Source organism: Pseudonaja textilis, chromosome 3 (assembly GCF_049901715.1).
Source record: "Pseudonaja textilis isolate UNSWEBS1 chromosome 3, rPseTex1.2, whole genome shotgun sequence".
Taxonomy (NCBI): Eukaryota; Metazoa; Chordata; class Lepidosauria; order Squamata; family Elapidae; genus Pseudonaja; species Pseudonaja textilis.
Genome location: NC_141992.1, coordinates 32,005,601 through 32,028,463, shown reverse-complemented (window position 1 = coordinate 32,028,463; position 22,863 = coordinate 32,005,601). Strand labels below are relative to the sequence as shown.

Here is a 22,863-nt window from a genome sequence, read left to right as displayed (position 1 = left end):
GGTTGATAACCTACATTATAATTTTTTTAAAAAAATCCAAGATTCTAAATGGTGAAGTGGCATTTTGACAGTGCCCTGAAGCAATTTCCTGTTAAGATAGTTTAGTAGATATATTTTGCTTTTATGCAGGAAATCTATTTGTCATATCTGAAATTGGGAAACACTTCCTGCAGGTTACATTAGTTAACGCCTCTGAAGAGTAAAATAAGGTCATTGCACCTGCACTGAACTATATTTTGTTCCATGCTTTTTTTCTTCTAGTGGTACTCTAATCTGATTAATAAAATGTAGGTATATCAGGTTTAACATCCTGCTTTGCTAAAGGGAATTTGCATGGTTCAGTTGTATTTGTTGCTGTATGAGAAGCTTTCAAGATACTGCATGAAATACAAACTTGCCACTGTGCATTTTGAACATAGTGAATGAGAGCAAAAACATGTATTAACTACTTGTGTATTTAATAATTATGTGATGGATTGAAATGTCAATTTCCATTGGAATGAAGTCAGACCAAATGCTTTATCTGCTGGATTTCTTATTTGTTTCAGATACAAGCAACCTGCTGAAAATGTAAAATTCAAGTAACTACTAACAATTCCCTTTATTAGTATTACTCAAAAGAGTCAACTGAAAAAAACAATACTTCAGCCACTCTTTTTCTAAGACTTTAGTCTTCAGAAGATAGATCGCATTATTTAATATTTTTAATTGTTGTCCATCAACTTCAAAAGCATTTGTAAGTATTTGTTTTATGTTCATACTTGAAATGTAGATATTTATCCATACAATTATCCCTAATGTTTTAGTATTGCAGTGGGGTTAGTGTACTGCTGATAAACTCACAAACCAACTGAAACTTATTTTTTTTTAAAATTTCCTATGATTCAATTTTATAAATATTCCCTGATCATATAATGTGGCAAAGGTCTGTTGTTTAAAAAAGTCTACTAACTGAACTGGAAGCTTTAAAAACAACATAAACAGGTTTTACTCTGATTAGATTTAACGAACTAGTATTTCTGGTTTACTTGTAGAATTCCATGTGTGTCATATAAAAATTGAAAGTCTAAACCTGTATTGGTATTCTATACAAAGAAATCAATTTAGAACTTGTCATTTTCTTCAATAAATAAAAATAAAAATTAATTAAAATTATGTTTATTGTGATTCAGAACTGGAGAGACTCATCCCTCCAAATTGGAGCTGGGGATATAAAAATCCAGATGAGTAATAGAAGGTATCAAAGACATACAGAAAACTTATACTTTTTGCTAATACCTTGTGATTGCCTAGCATCTTGCAGCTTAGACCTGATAACCCAACTGCTTCAGCATATAAAACAAACCAAGATATAGACTCAATGAAGGAAACACTGACAGCTTTAAAATGATGTAGTACTTAATGGGTAATATATTTCCTATTCAGAATGTGCCCTGAATGTGCTCTCTTGCTTTCTGTAACCTAAAAGAAGCCTCAACAAAAGGATATCACTGCATGGATAACATCAATATTAAATAGATAATATACTTTGCAAAGAAAGATGAAGTTCTGTTGATTCAGCAATGAAAACCAGGGGGTGACTGTGGCTTAGCTTGTGAACCTTTCTTGTGAAATCACAAACTAATGCAAGCAAAATCACACCAACAAGTTATGCCTCAGCAATATTCCATACAATTATACAATGAAGTTGAAGAAGAGACAATAGCTTAGTTTTGGTTAGAGTGCTAGAGTGCTGTGTTGAAATTTATGATACCTCCAAAGATGAAGCCAATAAAAATATTCCAAATGCAAAAAGTAAACAAAGGGAAAATGGCTGCCTCTTGGTATATTTAAAATAGCTGAAGAAAGACAGAAAACAAAAGGCAAGGGAACAAAAAAAAAACTTTGTCCAATTACTTGCTGAATTCCAGAGAAAAGCAAAAAGAGATAAAGAGAAACGTTTAAATAATCAATGGAATCAAGCTGGATAGTTAAGAGCTTAATTTGATAAATTTTCAGGAATCAAAGGAAACTTTGTCCTTTAGTTAACAGATAACAGATAATCAGAGTTGGAAGGGACCTTATAGGTAATCTAGTCCAATGCCCCCCCCCGCCCCGCCCAAGCGGGAGACCCTACACCATTTCTGACAAATGGTAGTCAAATCTCTTGAAGGTCTCAAGTGATGGCGCTCCCACAACTTCCGAGGTCAAGCTGTTCCATTGGTTGATTGTTCTCACTGTCAGAAAGTTTCTCCTTGTTTCCAGGTTGAATCTCTCCTTGTTCAGTTTCCATCCATTATTCCTTGTCTGGCCTACAGGTGCTTTAGAAAATAGCTTGACCTTTTCCTCTCTGTGGCAGCCCCTCAAATATTGGAAGACCTCTATCATGTCTCCCCTGGTCCTTCTCTTCACCAGACTAGCCAAGCCCAGTTCCTGTAACCATTCTTCATATGTTTTAGTCTCCAGTACTCAATTATCCTGGTTGCTCTTCTCTGTACTTTTTCTAGAGTCTCAACAACTTTTTTATAATGTGACCAAAATTGGATGCACAATAAACGATAAAACAAAGATTTACTGGAGAAAGGAGATGGAAGAAGATGATGCATGAAAGATAATGTCTGTTGGTATACCAAGCAAAGGCGTGGCCAGGGGTCCGACAAACATCAATTTACATATTTCAGTACCAAAAAAGGTAATGCTGAAGAATGCACAGGCTATTATCCTTAAGGCAGGTAAAATAATGCTGAAGATTTTGCAATGTGGATTGCAACAGTATATGGGGAAAAAACTGACTGCAAACTGAATTTGGAAGAGATGGGTCAATTGATTATTAACAAATTCAAAGTTCAAATGGATGTCTATTTTTGCTTTATTGATTATACTGAGGTTTTTGCACATGAAAAGGGGTGGATTGTTGTCCTCTCACATCTAAGTCCTAAGAGGTGAGTAAAGAAAACAATAGGGACAGACACGGGTAAAGGGAAAGAGAAATATAGGGTGAATATTTCAGATGTTCGGGTTTATTATATTGTTATTTATTTATTTCCTTTATTTGTATAAATAGCTTAAGTCCTTCCTCCTCCTCCCATTTTTCCCAATAACAATAACCCTATGAGATGGGTTGGGCTGAGAGAGAGAGAGAGAGACCAAAGTCACCTCAGCCGGCTTTTATGTATAAGACCCAACTAGAACTCACCATCTCCTGATTTGTAGCATGATGCCTTAACTATTAGACCAAACTGGCTTTCAAATGTTATGAGCTTGACAGCACCAGCCAGGAGTTATGGAAGTTGAAGTCTACATGCATCTGGGTAGGATTGATGACCTCATGGAATCATTATGCAATTAGTGATGGGGAGAAACTGGTGCGAGGTTGGACTTGACCTCTTAACTCTTATCTACAAATTGTGGGTGACCTTCAAAGATATGGGTATATAAAGCCACCTATCTGCCTATTTCTTTGATGATAAAAAACAGCAACAGTTAAGCTAGAAGGTGAACTAAGTAGTTCAAAATTAGAAAAGGAATATACAAAGATTATATATGTTAACTGTATTTATTTATGTCTGGACTATAACAAAAGAAATGGTGGATTAGAATAGAAATTGGAAATAAAATTGCAGGGAGAATTACCACTGACCCTAGATATGCTGGTGAAAGCAAGGGAGATATAAGGAATAAGGAATCTCTTCAGGATTTAAATTGAAGAATACAAAAGCTGGTTTGCTGTTCATTGTTAAAGACTAAACAGGCAGTGCAATGCAAATAAGTAGATAAGAACTTGAAGTAATTACAGATGTTTATTTTTTTGGCTCAAAAATTCACAGGGATGGTGAATTGGGAGAAAGATAATGATAAATCTAAATAAAATATTAAGATGCAGAAACATTACTCTTCCAATTATGAAGGCTATAGTTTTCCCAGCTGTAACATATGGCTGAAAATTGGATCATTAGAAATTCTCAATGAAAAACATAGATGGTTTTGAATTCTGTTGCTAGAAAAAATATTGTGAAGGTCTTGGACTGTAAGAAAAATAAATATCAGATGAACTGGACTGCTGACTATAAGCAGTAATAATGAAGCTAAAATTTATTTTCAAAATCACTAGAAAAGATGTTGATGTTTGAAAGGTAATTGAAAGATAAATTAGCAGAGAATGAGATGACTAAGCTTATGTTTTAACAACACAGATATTGGCGGACAATCCTTGCAAAATGATTTCCTCCAGTTCATGGGAACAGTGCAAGTGAACAACAGCCTAACCCTATTTCTCCTTTTCCTTGGAGCCGCCTCTCATCAGTACTGCTGAAAATTTGTGACAATATTTCCCATTGTTTGGGGGAAAGAAACAATATAAAGTCATGCATGCCCTAAAATAAAATAAAAATCACAAGCTCCCTTCAAAAATCCAGAAAAAATACAAGATTTCAATTCTCCTTTTTAAATTGGCATCGCTTTGTATCATTATCCCATGCAGCTCCTTTGACCCATACTCATAGCTCTAGGCAAAGTCATTCCTTGGATACCAAACAGTTTCCCAAAGCTATCCTAAATATTTGAGGCCCTTGTTATAGAAAGAGGTTGAAGCAAAAGTATGATGAGCATTTTCAAACTAGTTGAATAACTGTTATAAGAATATTCCAAATAATAAATAACTTGTTAAATAGCCTTTTGTTCTGCAATAAATAGGCTTTAAAATGTTGTGATCAAGTAGCGGAAGGATAACAATGATCCTTGAAGTAATATTAAGAGAGATGCTTTGGTTTGGTGGTTGAGATCAAAATCCTAGTCATACATTAAGACAATCATGGATTTTTATTAAAAGACCTCTGTTAGTTGCTGGTGTTCAAGAGTTAGGGGCCAATTAAAACTGTTAATACCCTAAAAGGCATAGCCCACAGTTATTGAAGGGATAGCTTTACTCCTATGAGAGCCAGTTGGAGTAGTGTTTAGGGCACCAGATTAGAAACTGAGACGGTGAATTTTAGTCCCACCTTAGGCACAAAGGCAATTGGGGAATCTTGGAACAATCACTGTCACTTCAATCTTAGGAAGCAGGGATTTCAGTTCAAGGAACCAACCATTTCAAAAGTCTTGCTAAGAAAACTGCAGGGATTTGTCCAGGCAGTTGCCAAGAATCAAAACTGACTAAAAGGCATAAAAACAAAAATAAAAAAAAATCTATCAGAAAAACCTATCTGGTTATTAAGGTCAGCAGGCAACACCCTTTTCATGATGCTCTCACTGTCTGGGGCCTTTTTGTTGGATACAAGGCAAGTCTTCTCCAGTGTTGCTCCCAAACACTGAAATGTTCTCCCTTTGAAGTTGCTCCAATCATCCACCCAAAATGATCCTGAAAAATTACTCTTCAGCCAAGATTTTTCTGTTTGATTTGGTTTAAGAATGACTCTCTTTTGTAAGATTTTTAATTGTTACTTTTAAAAAAGACAGGATATAATTTGTCAAAATAAATGTAATTTAACTCTTTCTGTCTCTGGCCTTGGGAAAGGAACCCATAATTATAGCTTGCTTACTATTTTATGACATGTTTCATGCCCTTCAGCCTTCAGTTTATTGTAGTTCTTGACTTCTCATCATTGGGTAAAAGGGCTGGTTTTAAAAGGTTGTTAAAAAGTAAGTAAAAGAGTGGAATTTCTAGGACTTTCCTCTGTCTTTGTTGGCAAATTTCTGTAAAGGATGGGTGACTTTGGGACCATTCTCTGGTGTCTATAAAATTGGTATAGCTACTCTATGTGAGGACTTTTAATGTTTATGAGTAAACAATATCCCATTTAGCAAGAAGCAAATAATGTATAATAGTTAGTTGAACATAGGAAAGGTAGAATAGGAATAGAATAGAATAGAATAGAATAGAATAGAATAGAATAGAATAGAATAGAATAGAATAGAAATGATAAGAGTTGGAAGGGACCTTGGAGGTCTTCTAGTCCAACCCCTGCTTAGGCAGGAAACCCTACACCATTTCAGACAAATGGTTATCCAACATCTTTTTAAAAACTTCCACTGCTAGAGCATTTATAACTTCTGGAGGCAAGTTATTCCACTGATTACTTGTTCTAACTGTCAGAAAATTTCTCCCTAGTTCTAAGTTGCTTCTCTCCTTGATTAGTTTCCACCCATTTGCTTCTTGTCCTGCCCTTAGGTGCCTTGGAGAATAGCTTGACTCCCTCTTCTCTGTGGCAGCCTTGAGATATTGGAGCACTATCATATCTCCCCTAGTCCTTCTTTTCATTAAACTAGACATACCCAGTTCCTGCAACTGTTCTTCATATGTTTTAGCCTCCAGTCCCCTAATCATCTTTGTTGCTCTTCTCTGCTCTCTTTCTAGAGTCTCAACATAGTTTTACATCGTGGCGACCAAAACCGAATGCAATATTCCAAGTGTGGCCTTACCAAGGCATTATAAAGTGGTATTAACACTTCACATGATCTTGATTCTATCCTTCTCTTTATGCAGCCTAGAACTCTGTTGGCTTTTTTGGCAGCTGTAGCACACTGATGGCTCATATTTAAATGGTTGTCCACTAGGACTCCAAGATCCCTCTCACAGTTACTACTATTGAGCAAGGCACCACATATACTGTACCGGTGCATTTGGTTACTTGCCTATATATGCTTTACCAGATAACGCAGCAAGCTGTAGCCATATATCATGACTGCTGAGCCTCAGTGTTGGATGAGTCATCTTTGTGAAAGCTTTCAAACTGAATTTATTTTCTTTTAAGAAAATATGTAACACTCCAATGTGGGGGGAGAGTTCCCTTGGTTAGAATGGGGAATAGTTGAGCCTCCCCCTCAATCTGTTTGTGTTCCCAATTCAGCTCTGTATAATGTGCGGGTGGTAAACAAAATGATGGAAACAGTAGTCGACTACTACAAGCAGAATAGTTCACATCTTGAATCTCTAGACTCACTGAATAGTTCACATCTTGAATCTCTAGACTCACTTCACTTTCTGGCTTCTAATGTTGCCTAGAGCCAGGGGTTGTATTCAGATGGTTTGGGCCAGTTTGCACGAACCGGATGTTAATTTTACATTCAGTTCGCCAAACTGGTAGTTCTGAAGATCAAATGGCCCCACCCCATCCCTCCCCTTCCAGGAGTCCCCACATGCCTGGTTCTGGCTCCCAGGTAAGTGCCGGGAGGCTTGCTAGGCCCAAAAACGGGACATGGGGGGGTGCGGCGTGTCCTCCCCCACGCTCTGTTTTTGCTTCCAGGAGGCTCCAGGGAGGCTTGCTAGGCCAAAATGCACACCCCCCAGGCCCTGTTTTGGGCCTAGGAGGCAACAAATGGTGCTCTCTGCTACAGAGGCACTCACTAGAATGGGCCTGGGGGAATGGTCTACCAGAGTGGATCAATATCTCTTAGCACAGCACACCACACCCTGTCGATCCACCAATGTTAGCTCTGCTAAAGTATTGATGGTCCGGCAGTTAAGGACGGTCTTAGACAGACTGCATCTTGAGTACTTCCCAGAAAAGCCTAGACTCTGCAAGAACCACAAGAGAGTTTCGGGAGATGGACTGGGTGAATGCAAGGAATTTCCTGCCACCATTATAGAGATAACTGGGCCGTGCTCTTATAAGGCCGAATTAGAGGATGGCCGAATATGGAAGCAGCATATAGATCAATTATGAAGGTGAAGGTTTTCCAGACCACACCAGCCAGACGACACATCCATGATCGCCAAACCATGAGTCTGGTCAACCGGAAGCACACTGGACACACAAGAGCTGACTGAACCAACGCTGTCCTAGTCACCGACAGAACCATCGATACCTGTCGCTCTGAGCCTGACTCCAGCATCTCTGAGTCCAATTGAGGAGGAAGCCCAGCCGATAGTTCCTCAACATCCAACAGAAGGAAATTCCCCTCCAGAGACTGTGCTGTGGAGATTGGGGCAAGTGCGATGTAGGTCTGCACACTTACAAGACTATGCCTGTGCAATCGAGGTGTGAAGGGGTGTTGTGTCCGAAGTCTTCACTATGGTCCAGAGCAGGCAGAGGACTCTATCCTGAGAGCTGATTGGTTGCCCTGCCTGAGCAGCCAGTATATAAGAGCTGTCAGATGCCCTGTTTGTTGTTGCCAGACAGTCAGTTGAGCTGTTCTCTGTTAGCACTAATAAACCGTTGGCAACTGATTAGCTTGTCTCACCTAGTTCTTCCCTGTCGCTTTCACAGAACAGAAAAGTTTTGAAAATTCTGTTTGTCACCTGATTTGGTCACGAACAGAAGCGTTCGCGACCTGAGGTTCCACTGTACTTAAACAGAAAGAATTTTGTTTTAACACATATGGCTTCAATTCCAAAGCTACTTTTTATGAAGGCCAAGTCATGAAACTGAGATTGGAAACAAAGCAAAGGTTAACCTTCTCATTCTTTCTAACCCTTCCTTCTTATGTGGAAGTGAGCCTTTCTACTTGCCATTTTATTATGAAGAATTTACCACTATCTTCAAATTAAAGATTTGCGTTCCAACAACAAAAAACACAAGTTTGCAAACTGCCTGAATAGTAACACGGCACATAATTTTGTATGTTCAATATCGAACCACAAAGTGAAAGAGGGAAAATATTTGTGAGAAATATTTACTGTGTTATTTGCTTGTCAAATTTAAACTCCATAAAGGTTGTGACAGTAATAGAAGTAATGCTGTAACCATGAAGCAGCAGCTAGGCAAACTGCTGAATAGTCTGAATTATGCTTTGGAAATTGTGTATGTATGCTCTGAAATGGAGCAAATGAATGAGACCTAAAGGTAAGCTGTTCTCTACAATATACATTATGAACTTACCACACTAAGTCTGGCATGAAAAAGCAGAGCAACTTATTTGTTTTGAAGAGGAGGATATGGAATAAAGAAAGAAGATTGGCTCCAACAGTTGTAGGAGACTGCATAGTTTTGTATACCTATAACATTCCCAAGGCAGTAATCAATACTGTATTAGCTCTAAGTGTTCTTTTGGCTAAACATTGAATCCAGGCATACTGGATGGATGGATCTCCCAGGAGGCTGCAGGGAAGTTTCTCCCTTCCCTCCCTTTCTTTCTCCCTGCCATCCCTTTCTTTCTCTTTCTTTCTCCCTCCGCTCCCTCCTTCCCCCTCTCTTTCTTTCTTTTCTTTTTCCCCTCCCTTGCTTTCTCCCTTCCCCCCCTCCCTCTATTCTCTTTCTTCCTTTTAAGAGAAAGAAGAAAGAAAGAGAAAGAACTACCATGCATCTCTATGCTATTCATGGTATATTTTCAGCTGGAACCTCTTTCTACTTAACCTTAGTACAACAACCAGATATTTAAAGCCACTAAACACCTTGGATTAATCTTGAAACTTTTTGCATACATGTACAGTGGAACAGTGGGTTGCAACTGAAATCTGTTCCAGGATTATGGTCGCGACCAGATGTGGTCATGACCGGAAGCAAGACCGTCTGCACATGTGTAGACAAAAAAAAAAAAAGGGCACCGAAGGGGAAATTGCCATGGCGATTTTTGGATTTGCTTGGTTGCCACCCAAAGATCTGTTCATGACCAGAAGCAAAACTGTTCTTGCCGTGTCCGAAGTCTTCACTCTGGTCCAGAGCAGACAGAGGACTCTATTCTGAGAGCTGATTGGTTGCCCTGCCTGAGCAGCCAGTATATAAGAGCTGTCAGATGCCCTGTTCGTTATTGCTGTACAGTCAGTTGAGCTGTTCTCTGTTAGCATTAATAAACAGTTGGCAACCGATTAGCTTGTCTCTCCTCATTCTTCCCTGCTGCTTTCGCAGAACAAAATACCGGCGATGAGGATGGGATACCGAGGTATATCCTTGACAATTAAGTTGTTTGGGCTGTGTGGCAACCACCCGCAAACAGCCTGCAGATTCAAAAATGCTGATTGTCAGCGTTGTGGTAAAAGAGGCAACATAGCCAGGGTCTGTAGGTCCATTATGCCAGCTGTTCCTTCACATCCAAAGCAATCTTTTGAGAAGGGAACCCCTCGGAAGCAGCCACAGAAAGGGGATGGCTGTTTCACAATTATCAGGGATAATCATCCAAATAAATTGGGCATTGGTCAAACTACTCCAGCTATCAGGAAAAAAATTCACTTCACCGTTAGTATAGAGGGAAAACCCTGTCAGATGGAGGATGACACGGGTTCTGCTTAACCTTAGTGTCATGGGGCACTATTAAACGATTAGTGCCCAAAATAGCAAAAAAACACCTGAAACCTTGTTTTCTAAAACTTAAGGATTATCAGGGTAAGGCTATACCCATTATTGGGTCAGGGAAATTTAGGGTTCAGTTTAAACAGTTTACAGGGTGACTTCAATTAGTCATTGTGGAAGGTTTCCTCCCTAGACTGTTAGGGCTTGACTGGCTCGAATCCTTTGGGCCTGACATTACTGGCATCAACAATATAAACGGCTCTTACTTAGAAACCTTGACTAAAGAATTTGCCAGGGTTTTTGATGGGGGATTTAGGCAAATACAATGGTACTCCCATTGCCTTTAATTTGGATCCCCAGGTCACTCCTTTGCATCTAAAACCTAGAAGAGTGCCTTTTGCACTTAAGCCAAAAGTGGATGCAGAAATTGATAAACTCCTGGCTCAAGGGATTTTTGAATCAGTGGACCATGCCCATTGGGAAACCCCAATAGTGACTCCAATTAAGCATGATGGTTCGGTTTGTCTATGTGGTGACTTTAAGTGCAATCTGAATTTAGCTTTACAGCAGAATGCTTATCCGGTGCCAGTGGTTCAGCACCTTTTACAGTCTTCGGGCAGGGGATCGATCTTTGCCAAGCTGGATTTGGCTCAGGCCCATAGATGAGGCCTCTGCTGAGGCTCAGATGATAAAATGGAGGGAGGGAGGGAGAGAAAAAGGAGAGGAAGGAAGGACCACAAACCCTGGCACTAGACGCAGCTTCAGAGGATGCTTTGAAACAGCGCAGCAATCCAGGGCTGGAAGGGACTTTGGAGATCATCTAGTCCAACCCCCTGCTCTAAGAACATTGTTAAAGTGAGTTTCTGTCTTTTGACCCACCCAGTCACATGACCACACAGCCACACCCACAGAACCGGTTATTAAAAAATTTGAATCCCACTGCTGCCTAGACCATGGTTGAGATAGGAACACTACAGTGCAAATGTAAAAGTCACATTAGGTGCAACCATGTTATGGTTCAGTGGAGCCTGAAGCCTGCTCTTAGTTTAATACTAATGGATTATTTACTATTTCGGCATTTCCTTTTTTTTTTCAATCACCCATTTTTCCTTTATATTTAATATGAGAGCTAGTTTGGTTCTCATAATGGTTAAGGCATCAGACTAGAAACCATGAGCCTGAGTTGTTCTAATCCCACTTTAGGCATGAAGCCAGCTGGATGATTTTGTATAATTCTGTCTCAACTCTAGGAAGCAGGCGGTGGCCAACCACTTCCAAAATTTTGCAAGGAAAACTGCAAGGATTTGTCCAGGCAGTCATCAGGAGTTAAGCCTGATTCGAAGGCAAACAAACATATAAATAAATGGCTTTCTTTATGCTGAGCTGCATCTTTGTAGCATGATACCATAGCCTCCCTCTGGCCTTTTTACACTTTTTCACTGTTTAATTTTGTTTTAATTCAGCTTTAATTCTGTTTTTGACTCTGTATTTTGACTGTCTTTTTTATATGATTATATAGTTTTATTTGTAAACTGCCCAGCATCATAGAGATGAAATAGGCAGTATAGAAATTAGGTAGGTAGATAATACTGCCTCCTCCCCCCACCTTGATTAAACCATTCACACAAAGTATAGTTCTATTAAAAATCATACTATTAGGAGGCAGTTGCCTTCATACCACTGACACTTAAAAAGGCCATAGTCTTCATAACTCTGGGCTAAGAGATCATGTGACTACTGAATTCTTTGTTAAAATAACAAAGAAAGCTTGGCTGGTTTTTATGTTTATAGCAAAGGATATTTTGAGACCAGGATTCAGTTTCATTTTAGCAGACGGTCACATCAGCAACGTATACAAATGTTGTCTCAGAGGTTAACCATTGCTAATACAGTTTTGCAAAATGAAGAGCAGTTTGACCAGATGGATGCAGTCTATACCTTGAGGTTTTTTTCTTTCTCCATCTGTGAGAAATTACAGCAGAGTTTTGTGATAGTTCTTCATTTCCCCATCTCTGCAAGTCTCTTATTATGCAGTTTTTAGACACAGCTGCTGCACCAGCTGTTCCTCCTACTGTCACAAAAGATGATTTTTTTTATGGGGGGAGGAGGCAGCCCCCATGGCAAGTTGCTCAGAAGCTCCCAGTAGAATTAAAAAGTCATTCCAAAGCTTCATATGTGATATAGAATCAAAAGAAAGGCAAATAGTGTGCTCCCAATGAATATATTTCTTTTCAAAAATCAATAAAAGGAAAATGGCAGGAGGGAGAATGTGTAGTTTAGGGTTTAACAAGACTAGCTGTCAATCCCATAATATTTTTAATTAGTGTATGGGATGGAAGGTAGGCAGGACATAGAAATATATCAACTTGCTTCCAATCTATTTTATGCTCTCCTAAGCAGGAAGATTAAAAAGAGTTGAGTGGAAAATTTTACATATATTTTTTCTTTGTTTGCCAGTACACAAACCAATTTCTTTCCTTTCCTTCCTTAATAACCTCTACGTTTATTCACCATCTTATATTACCATGTGTATTAGATGTGTTTTCATTTGGCCAATTTTTGCTGTATGGTAGTGCAATATAGATATTGAAACTCACCATCCTGTTCAAAATTTGACCTAATTGTATAAATAGAATACATTTAAAAATTGGCATTAGTTGTTATGCTCCGTGTTTTACTAGATTCTACACCATAATATAGAGAATACCGATCTGTGTTTTGAAAGCATTATTTGAGTTTCCTTCATTTATAAGAAACTAAAAATTTTATGATTGTGTAGTAGATTGCATACACGAGCAAGATTTAGAATCCACAAACAACATATTGATAAAGTCATAAAATGACTTTGATGACATGGGGCCAAAAGCAACAATTTAAAAGCCTGAAGTTGTTTTTCATTTATTGTAGTTCTTAAATCCTGTTTTTTCCCAAGCTCTTTGTCAATTCATTGCTCTTGAAATAACTAAAAGAAAAGTCAATGCCTTTCATCTCAAATGTATAGAATTTTAATTGTAATCTTTATTTTGAAGTTTTGTATATTTAAAGACTATAAAAAGAATGTGTACATTATATGCATGATACAAGAATATTTTATACAGGAAAGCAACTTTAATTGACAAATAGCCTTGGGGAGTTACAGTCTTAAGCAAGCAGCAGCAGAACTGTTTAAGTTTTTCTTCTGGTAGCTATTCTACTTAGTATCATGCAAATTACCCCTTTTCTTCCAGGTGAACAACACAATATTTCTTGCCATGGGGATAAAGTCAGAGAAATTATTTTAAATAGACATACATAATTGTTCACATTGGTACCACCACAGAATAATATCTTCCTCAAATGAACAAACAAAACAATGAACCTGTTTCAGACAACTCTATGTAATTGCTCAATTTGGCCTTTACATTTAAGAAATTCTGTAGAGGGCTGTTCCTTTAATGGAAAATGCAGGTACTCCACACAGCTCTAATATGTAAAGCACACTGTATGTTTTGCTTCATATTTTCTATGTAGCATTGAAACACGAGAGAGGAGGCATCATGATTTTCCTTTAAAATTTTGCAGGATTTAAATTTTTAAAAATATTTTATTCATAAAGCCTTTAAAGGGCTTATCTGAAAATATCATAGCTGAAGAATAGCAAGCAGTAACATATCTGCATTGCCTTTGTGCTTATACAGGTGGTCCTTGAGTTACGAATGTAATGGAATCTGTCCATTCCATTCGTAATCTGAGGATTCATAGGAGTGAATCACGTACCTTGAATGTGATCACTCCCTCCTTTTGCCCATGCGTTCGCTAATCAAATGCATGGCTCGTTAAGTACACATGAGGTAACTTGGGGGAAGGAAGGCCATGGGGGGGCCTAGTGATGGAACAGGCCACCTGCTTAAGACCACCCAAGGTCTCCCTTGACCCACTGAAATACTTCATGCTCCCCACAATTGCTTCCCCCCGCCCAACCTGCTGTACTGGTTCACTTACTGTACAAAGATCTAGCAAGCTGTCTCCTCCAGCCTCTCAGCCACATGTTCCCCTCCGCAGCTCCATTTTGGTGTATGCAGGCTTCGTCCAGCACTTCGCAGCTCAAAACAGAGCTTTGGAAGGGCAGCCCTCCAAAGCTCTGTTTTGGGCTACAAAGGCTTTGCAAACAGAGAGAAAGCTTCAATGTTTCAGGCCTTCCCTCCATTTGCAAAGCCTTTTGCTGCAGATCTCATCCTGACCTCTGTTTTCAGAGAACAGAGGCCTAAAGTATCATGAGATCACAAATGATCAGTAGCATGAGATCTTGAACTAATGATCTGGTGTGATCTTGCAATACTTTAGGCCTGTATTCTCTGCATACTCACCGAAGGCCTGAAGCATCAAAACAGGCCAACAAAGCAAAGGGTCTCTAGATGAGGTGAGTATCCATAGGCCTCGTACCTATGAAGACCCGGCCGCTGGCAGGGCAAATATTGCGGAGTCTCTGCGGTTCGTAAGGTGGAACAACTGCTGTGGTGCTGCAACATTTTTAATTTTGGGACTTGTTCGTAAATGCTAGGGGCACTTATCATGTAACTTCGAATGTTCACTAAGGAAACGCTAGTAACCTGGGGGTTACCTTTATTAGCATTTGTAATTGTCCTCTATTGTGCTATAAAATAAGCTATTATTTCATATGATTTATCTTTTTCCTCCTGTTAGGAATGTGTATGTGATTAAAAATAAGTTTAATACAATGCTGTCTTTTTTAAAAAGATGGCTTCTAAGGAAATGTGCCATTGCAATGAGGGTAGGGGGATTTGAGGATTTTATTTGGAGTAAGAAAGGGCTAGATAGATTAGAAAGGGATTTTTTTAATAATGTGGGGGAGAGTAAGTTGCATAGGAAGATTTAAGCCAGGAGTATTGGAAAGCTTAATGAAAAAGGGAAATGGAGGCAGAGAAGATAGAAAAAAAATCATAATTGGAAAAGCTGGCCTTGTAACAAATGGAAATGACAAGGAGCCAGTGAGTGATAAAGGCAGCAAATGAAGAATAGTTGTTGAAAGTGAGACTCCCGTGCTGCCGTACTTGGAAGCAATGGAGGTGGCTGTGCGGCTATCATTAAAGAACTGCTCAGAGGAAAATTGGCTAAACAGGGTAGCCTCAACACACAAGCTGATGCAGACAAAGTGGTGAGCTAATGGTTTGGCATGTTCTGTGAACTATTCGCCTTGTTATCAGGATGCACTTGGAAGCTTCAATAGCTATGAAAGGCAGATCCCCACATTTTGGATTCTGGGAGGATTATTGAACAGGTGTAGCATTGGGCCTGCCACTTAGAGAAGCTACCATTCCCCGCAACTTTCTATATTGGAGAAAGCCTGTTGGGTGTTACAAAGTATAAGATGGAGTGATATATATTGTAGGTATGATTATTAGATGTAAACAGCAGGAGAGAACAAGCAGATGACTGTTTTAGAATATGGAGGTGGAACATTGCTTTGGAATTATTCCAAATGGAATAATGTGGAGCAGTGTGGGAGCTTCAAGAGGCCCACATTGTACAGTGGTGTACTTTGTGAAGACCAAAGTTATGAATAAGGTCCTCCATAGCATAGGCTCTGCCACATATAAACTAGATTCATGTCAAGCAGACAGACTGTGGCTGGCTTTGAAGAAGAGTTGGTGCCAATCCGCATTAACAAAAGTTACCATGTTTTCTTTGTATTTTTATATTTCATATTTTCATTCTTGATGTTATTGTGATAGGAGATAAAGTGTATAAAATTATATATTAAAGCAAATTTAATTGATGACTTCGGTCATTTTGAATAGAAGTAGATAACATGGCTAGTATGTGTGGCTGTATTGCAAAGGCATAGTTGTAGGCAGGACAGCTGCTTCTAATGTGGATATTCGACTGCTCTTTATACCATTTTAATGAAGGCAGCAGATGTTAAATTACAACTGATATTCACATTACAAAATTATACAATAAGGATCTTGTTCAAATGTCTTTAATTTAAAAAGTTTAAGGTTCTGTGTAATTTTTATATGCCATCCAAAAAACTTCATTTTAAAACATGAATCTAATCTTTTTGAAATATCCTTTTCTTCTCAACTTTCTTTTAGTTTTCTACATTTGTAAATTCCTATATTTAATGTGGGCCAGAGTTATTGTTTTCATGTTTCTTACATTAATCTGTAAACTGCAGGTTATTCATCCTATAAAAAGACAATTAAAATATAAAAATAAACATGAGTTGCACAGAATGAAACTTAAAGCAAATAATTTATATATAATATACACCACTCTGATATCAAATGAAGGTATCTATTTAACTTACTGTTTTATTATATTGATTAAAGCTACATTAAGTCTTTCTTCTTAAGCAAACTGAGCAAGACATTAGCTGGTTTACATATTGCATTAGACCAGTATTTCTTTATCTTGGCAACCTTAAGATATAAGTAGTCTTTGACGTACAACAATTCAATTAGCAACCTTTTGAAGTTCCTTCGGCTTATGACCAGTTCCTTCACACTTATGATTGTTGCAGCGTCCCCAAAGTCACGTGGTCAAAATTCAGTTGCTTGGCATCTGGCATGTATTTATAACAGTTGCATTATCTTGGGGTCCCATGATCACCATTTACGATCTTCCTAGTTGGCTTCTGACAAAGAAAGTCAATGGGGGAAGCTGTATTTGCTTAAGAGCAGTGATTCACTTAAAATTGCTGCAGTGATTCACTTAATTGTGGCAAAAAAGATTACAAAATTGGGTGTCACTCACTTAACAACTTCCGTGCTTGCTTGATTTATTTATTTATTTAACTTCTGTGTTGCCTATCTTGCCTAGAGGCAATGCTAGATGGTTTACAATCAACATGCTTAGTAATGAAAGTTCTCTTCCCAATTATGGTCAAGGACTATCTGTATAGAGATTTCAACCCCCAGAATTCCTGAGCCAGCCATAAGTTGAAATCTACACATCTTAAAGTTGCCAAGCATTCGACCATGTGCCATGTTTATAAACCACAGTGGCCATATCCATACATTGCACTAAACTAAAATCAAACAAAGAGAGTTTATGTAGCTTGATGTACGTATATAACATAAAATGTTTTAAATATATATTTCAATAAAATCATGATTTCTCTCTCCCCCTACAAAAATAATTTCAGTTATCAATCATCAAAATGAGCATGAATTCAGCAAGCCTAATGAATGATATTACATTCCTTTTTTTAAACAAGTTTTATTCAGTTTTCCCCATTTTAACATCTTTTTAGTGAACAGCATGATTACAGATTTCACATATGCATACAAATATGACAATGGTTACATATACAGTTTTTATATTCAATTTCTTATCTTAACAATGCTTTTATACATTTTCTATTTTGTTATATTATTCCAAATGCTTACCTCTTATTTAGTTCACCTATGTTAGCTTCATAATTATTATACTTTGATACTTTTAACTGTCATATTTGTATATTTCATCTTAAATTCTAATTAAAAACACTCCTTAGAAATAGTTTCCCCCTTAAAATATCAATTTAAGTGCGCCATCTCTAAGTATTACATATTCATTATCTCCTCTTTTAAATCCCATTAAACATTTAACATTTTATTACCTAAAACATTAAAATTAATAATCCCTTTAAAACTACATAGTGTATATAAATCAGATTCTGCATAGTTATTCCCCTTTTTAATTTCATAAGATTTGTTTACAATTTCAGAAAAGAAGACATATTAATCTACTCATTTAATCCTGAACCCTGGTGTTAATCCCATTTCAGCTCTCCTCCAATATCATTTCATTTATTTTAGTATATTTAATACACAAATTCCATTAATTATTCCATTCATCTTTATATATTTAAACAAAAAACCCTGCAATCCACTTCTAAAAAAATATCTACTCCATTGTAACCCTTCTTAAATTTCATTTCGATTATTTCAGTATATTTAATAAACATATTCCATTAGTTATTGCAGTTATCTCTATACATAAAAGAGCTTAAATTCCATGATCAAAAGTAAGAGTTCTATTTTCCATCTTATCAGTCTATATGTCCCTTTTTCATAACTTTAAACTTGTTTATGTAAACCCCCCCCAATACCTTGCAGAATCCCCTTTCTGAATATTAATCAACCATTATCTCTATGTCTAATTAAGCAATTTTTCCCCACCTTTTTACAATTTTCATATTTCTGTTTCCAAGTCTTGTTTCTTATCCCCTTTTTCCCCTTCTATTTTCCCCTTTATTCTTCCACTCCAGTTTTTGTCCCTCTCTCTATTTGTAGCTTCCTTCCACCCTTTGAATTTCTGCTGATTCTTTTTACCTTTTTTAATTGTTGGAATATTCCCCTCTTTATTTAACCTCTTACATCTCCTATATTTATTTCCCACTCTTTTCCTCTTTCTTTCCATAATTCTTTGTTCTTGATGAGAATTAAAAATGGCCTCTTCTGAAGTTTGTTCCACTTCCTCTTCTATATTTTGTCTTTGTTGTTCATGTTCTGCAATCGCATTTTCCATAATTTTAAAGCAAAGCCCAACGATTCAACCATGCTCTTGTAATGTTTCTTTCATGTTTCTAAGCTCCATTTTTAATTCCAGAAGAGATATTGCCATTTTAAACCTTTTCTATTTAACAATTTAATCCAAATAGTGTCTATGAAATTGATTTCCAACAATCAGCTTTTATTTTATTCCTCTCGAGTCTTGGTCTTCAGCTAATCCAATGCAAAATCCATACCAGAATCAACAGTTAATCCAAGGGCAGAATCTTCTTGTTTCTTTCTTTGGTACAGTGTTTCAGTTTTTCAAAGTTCTTGTTTTATTGTATCAATTTTCCTTACAGTTTTTAAGAAACAGAGTCTTTTAGAGAAAAAAAAAACCAAGTTAAATTTAACCAGTTAGATGGCACTCTTTCTTATATCAGATCTTCATCCCCCCTTTTTTCCCAGCTATTCAGAGCTTTTTAAACCAAGAATAAAAATCAAATCAAATCAGTATTACATTTTCTCTTTAACAATCTATAGTTCAGCTTTACTAGTGCCTATATTGAATCAAAACATACTTATCCAAATTAGTTAAATGATTTCTTTTTCCAGCTTCTACCTTTCTCAGTTCAAAGCCCCACCACTGTCAAAAGCAATTTACACCTTTTTTTTCCTCCTTTCTCTTCGCTGCTTTAAATCCTTTCTTAAGGATTCTTGAAAAAGGTAATCCTGGGTGTTAGTGTTTGGGGATAAACCCCCGAGCAGAGTGCACAGCAGCAGTCTAACCAGGCAGCCAAATGAGAGAGAGAGGCTGGGCCCAAGAGTATACACACACTGGAGACAAAAACACTGTTTGTGGTTTTAAATAGATATTTAATTCACACAGAGATTAAGAATAGTCATTCAGTCCATATGTCAGTATCCAGTATATCCATCCAGTTACCTAGTCTATAAACAGTAAATACAATGTCTTTATCTGTTTGTAAATCTTCTTCTTCTGATACCTTTCTCTCAAAGACAATGCTGAGTATGAACAACTCACCAAGTAAACACAGTCCTTTTGTTCAGTAGAGAGAAATATCTTGCACAGTAGACATCTCATACAGGAGTAAACAGCAGGCAAACAGCAGACAGACCAGAGACCAGTAACACCAGGAACCAGGAACTCGAAACCAGGATCAGAAACCAGGAAGTGTTACGTCTCTCTCACTGCCTCTTATTGCAGCCTGCAACCGCACCCATAATTATGCGATGACATTGCAGTTTGGAGCTTAAAGTTGCAAACACTTAAACCTAGGTTTTATATATTCATTCACCCAAACCAGTTGGTGTATCCATATACCCAACATACTCCCCTTTTGGGTGACATAAATATATAATGCCTTCACAATCTGAACCCATATTTTTCACAACTCTCTAGATGCTTAATAGCACCTTGGGCTTTAGTAAAATGATCAGCTACATTGTCCTCCAACATGCAGTACTCCAGCTGTATCAATTTACTCTGTACAGACTGTCTTACATTAAGATACCTCAAATCTGTATGTTTACTCCTAGTTTTTACTGCAATACTTGTAGCCATTTGAATTGCTGCCTGATTATCCTCATGTACAACTATAGGGTAATTTACAGTTATACCCATATCTTTTAACATTTGTTTATACATAATCAACTCAGTACATAATAGTGATAAACAGGAGAATTCTGCCTCCATAGTAGACAAACTTATATGCTGTTGTCTAATTGACTTCCAGCCAATTAATGTCTTACCCAGCATTATGGCTGTTCCTGAAGTCGACTTTCTTGTGTCTCTTTCTGATGCAAAACTAGCATCTGCATAAGCACTCAATATGAGATCACCCTCTGGTTCTAAATACAGTGCATGGTTTAATGTTCCTTTAAGATATCTTAAGATTCTTTTCAATGCTATCCAGTGACATTGAAGCGGGTCATTATTGTGCCGTGCCAGCTGATTAATACTAAAAACAATATCTGGCCTTGACCAATTGCTAATATATGATAAGCTACCAATCAAAGATTGATATATTGCCTTATCAAACTTGGGACTTTGAGTATCCATTTTGCAAATATCCTGACTCATAGGAGTCTTTACAGGCTTACAAAGTTCCATTTTATAATCTATTAGCAATTTAGATATCTTATCTTCCTGAGATATCTTATAACCTTTCTGTGTTATATTTAAACCTAGATATCTCTTTATCTCCCCTAATTGCTTGATTTTTATTTTCTTACCTAATGATGCTATAATTTTATTTGCTTCATCATTAGTCTCAGTAATCAAGGCAATGTCGTCAGTGAACAACAATAATAATGATATTTTTCCATTTGTCTCCCTTTTAAACAGACATGGATCGGCTAAACCAGCTTTAAATCCTATATTGTTCAGTTCCTTTACAATATACTGGTTCCATTCATAGCCCGATTGTTTAAGACCATAGAGGCTCTTCTTTAACAACCAACAATCATTATTATTATCACCTTTCAATCCACTAGGCTTTTTCATATATACAGTATGTCTTAGTGGAGCATGCAAGTAAGCAGTTTCCACATCTAAATGGTTAACTATATATTTCTTGCTTGCTGCCCACACTAAGGCTGCCCTTAACGTTGCTGCTTTAAGACTAGGTGCAAATACTTCATCATAGTCATTTGCACTTTGTCTAAAACCTTGGGCTACTAATCTTGCCTTATGGATTAAATTTCCATCCTTATCAGTTTTTATCTTAAAAATCCATTTGCAGCCAATGGGTTTTACATTTACAGGTAATCTCACATTTTCATATACCTTCCTATCCTTCAAGGATCTCAATTCCTTATTCATTGCTGCATACCAATTTTCTTTCTCTTTAGAAGGATACCTTTTTATCTCATCCACAGTAGATGGAACTCTATTTACCTGGCACACTGTATTAGCCTGGTATCTATCAGGCGGTCTAGATACACGTGTAGTTCTTCTGGGAATTACAGGGCTTGTATGAGAACTTTCTTGAGTTACTACCTGGTCCTTTTCCTCATCTTGCTGAGCTATTTCTTCCTTGTCTTCTTCTATGGGCACTATTTCATCCTGTACTTCTCTTTTTACTTTATTCTTAAAGTTACAGGGATACTAGATTGGATTTCTGTAGGATTCAATAACCACTTCGTTATTGTTATCCTGCTCTAACTTATCCCATCCTACGTGCTCTAGAAATTGGGCATTAGCACTACATAACACTCTAGATGTGCCTTTCTCCCAAAATCTATATGCCCTATGGTTAGCTTGGTAACCAACGAAGAATAATTGTTTAGCTCTGTGTTGCCCTTTACGCCTGAGTTGTGTAGGGATATGCACCCATGCTGGTGCACCAAATGTGTGCAGGTAACTCAGATCAGGCTTCCTGCCATGCCACATGGTGAATGGGATTTCACCAGTAGTTGAGTTAACCATGTTGTTCAATAAGTGATTAGCACACATTGCAGCCTCCCCCCACAAAGAATCAGGTAATCCAGAATCAGTTAACATTGTTCTAACCATTGCCTGTAGTGTTTGGCCTCTTCTTTCTATATATGCGTTGTGTTGTGGTCTGTATGGTGCAGATTTCTTATGCTCTATACCAGCTGCCTTTAATCTATTCTGGAATTTGCTATTAACAAATTCCGTACCATTATCTGTCACCAAGGTTATCAGTTGCCGTTTAGTCTTTCTTTCTGCAAACTTTAACCAGTTGAAGAAATGTTGATATGTTTCAGTTTTGCTTTTCATTAAGTAGCAAAACCCATATCTAGAGTAATGGTCCATAATGCTCAGTATATACCGAGCACCCCCCATACTGGGTTTCTTTGGACCTATAATGTCTGCAAATACTACTTCTAAAGGTTCTTTAGTTTTAAAACCATTTAGTCTATTTGCAGGCAATATTTTACTCTTGTCCTCACAACAGACATTACAACGCAAATACTTATCACAGGGTTTCAACCTTATTCCTTCAGATAACTCTACTGTACGTTTTAGCATTTTAAAATTCACATGCCCCAAACGCCTATGCAATAAATGGATACATTCATCATGAGGCTTGGTATTGTTAAATACAGTCTGTGCCTCCCCTTTCTTACTATCATGTAAGACATACAATGCTCCATTTAAAGCTGCAGTTACCTTTTTGTTATCTCTTTCCAGTATGCACTTATTATTCTTAAATGTAACCACATATCCTAGTTTATCTAATTCTCTTACAGAAAGT

The 22,863-nt window shown here is 37.5% G+C and overlaps 1 long non-coding RNA gene across 1 annotated transcript; it reads right to left on the bottom strand.

Annotated features, from left to right (window-relative positions):
- Window positions 1–17,343: 17,343 nt before the first annotated feature.
- On the bottom strand, window positions 17,344–19,757 carry LOC148126059 (uncharacterized). The gene is made up of 2 exons (XR_015742729.1): window positions 19,665–19,757; window positions 17,344–18,998 (listed from the first exon to the last, which is right to left on the bottom strand). It is a non-coding gene; the product is annotated as an uncharacterized LOC148126059 (long non-coding RNA).
- Between the last annotated feature and the right edge of the window lie 3,106 nt (window positions 19,758–22,863).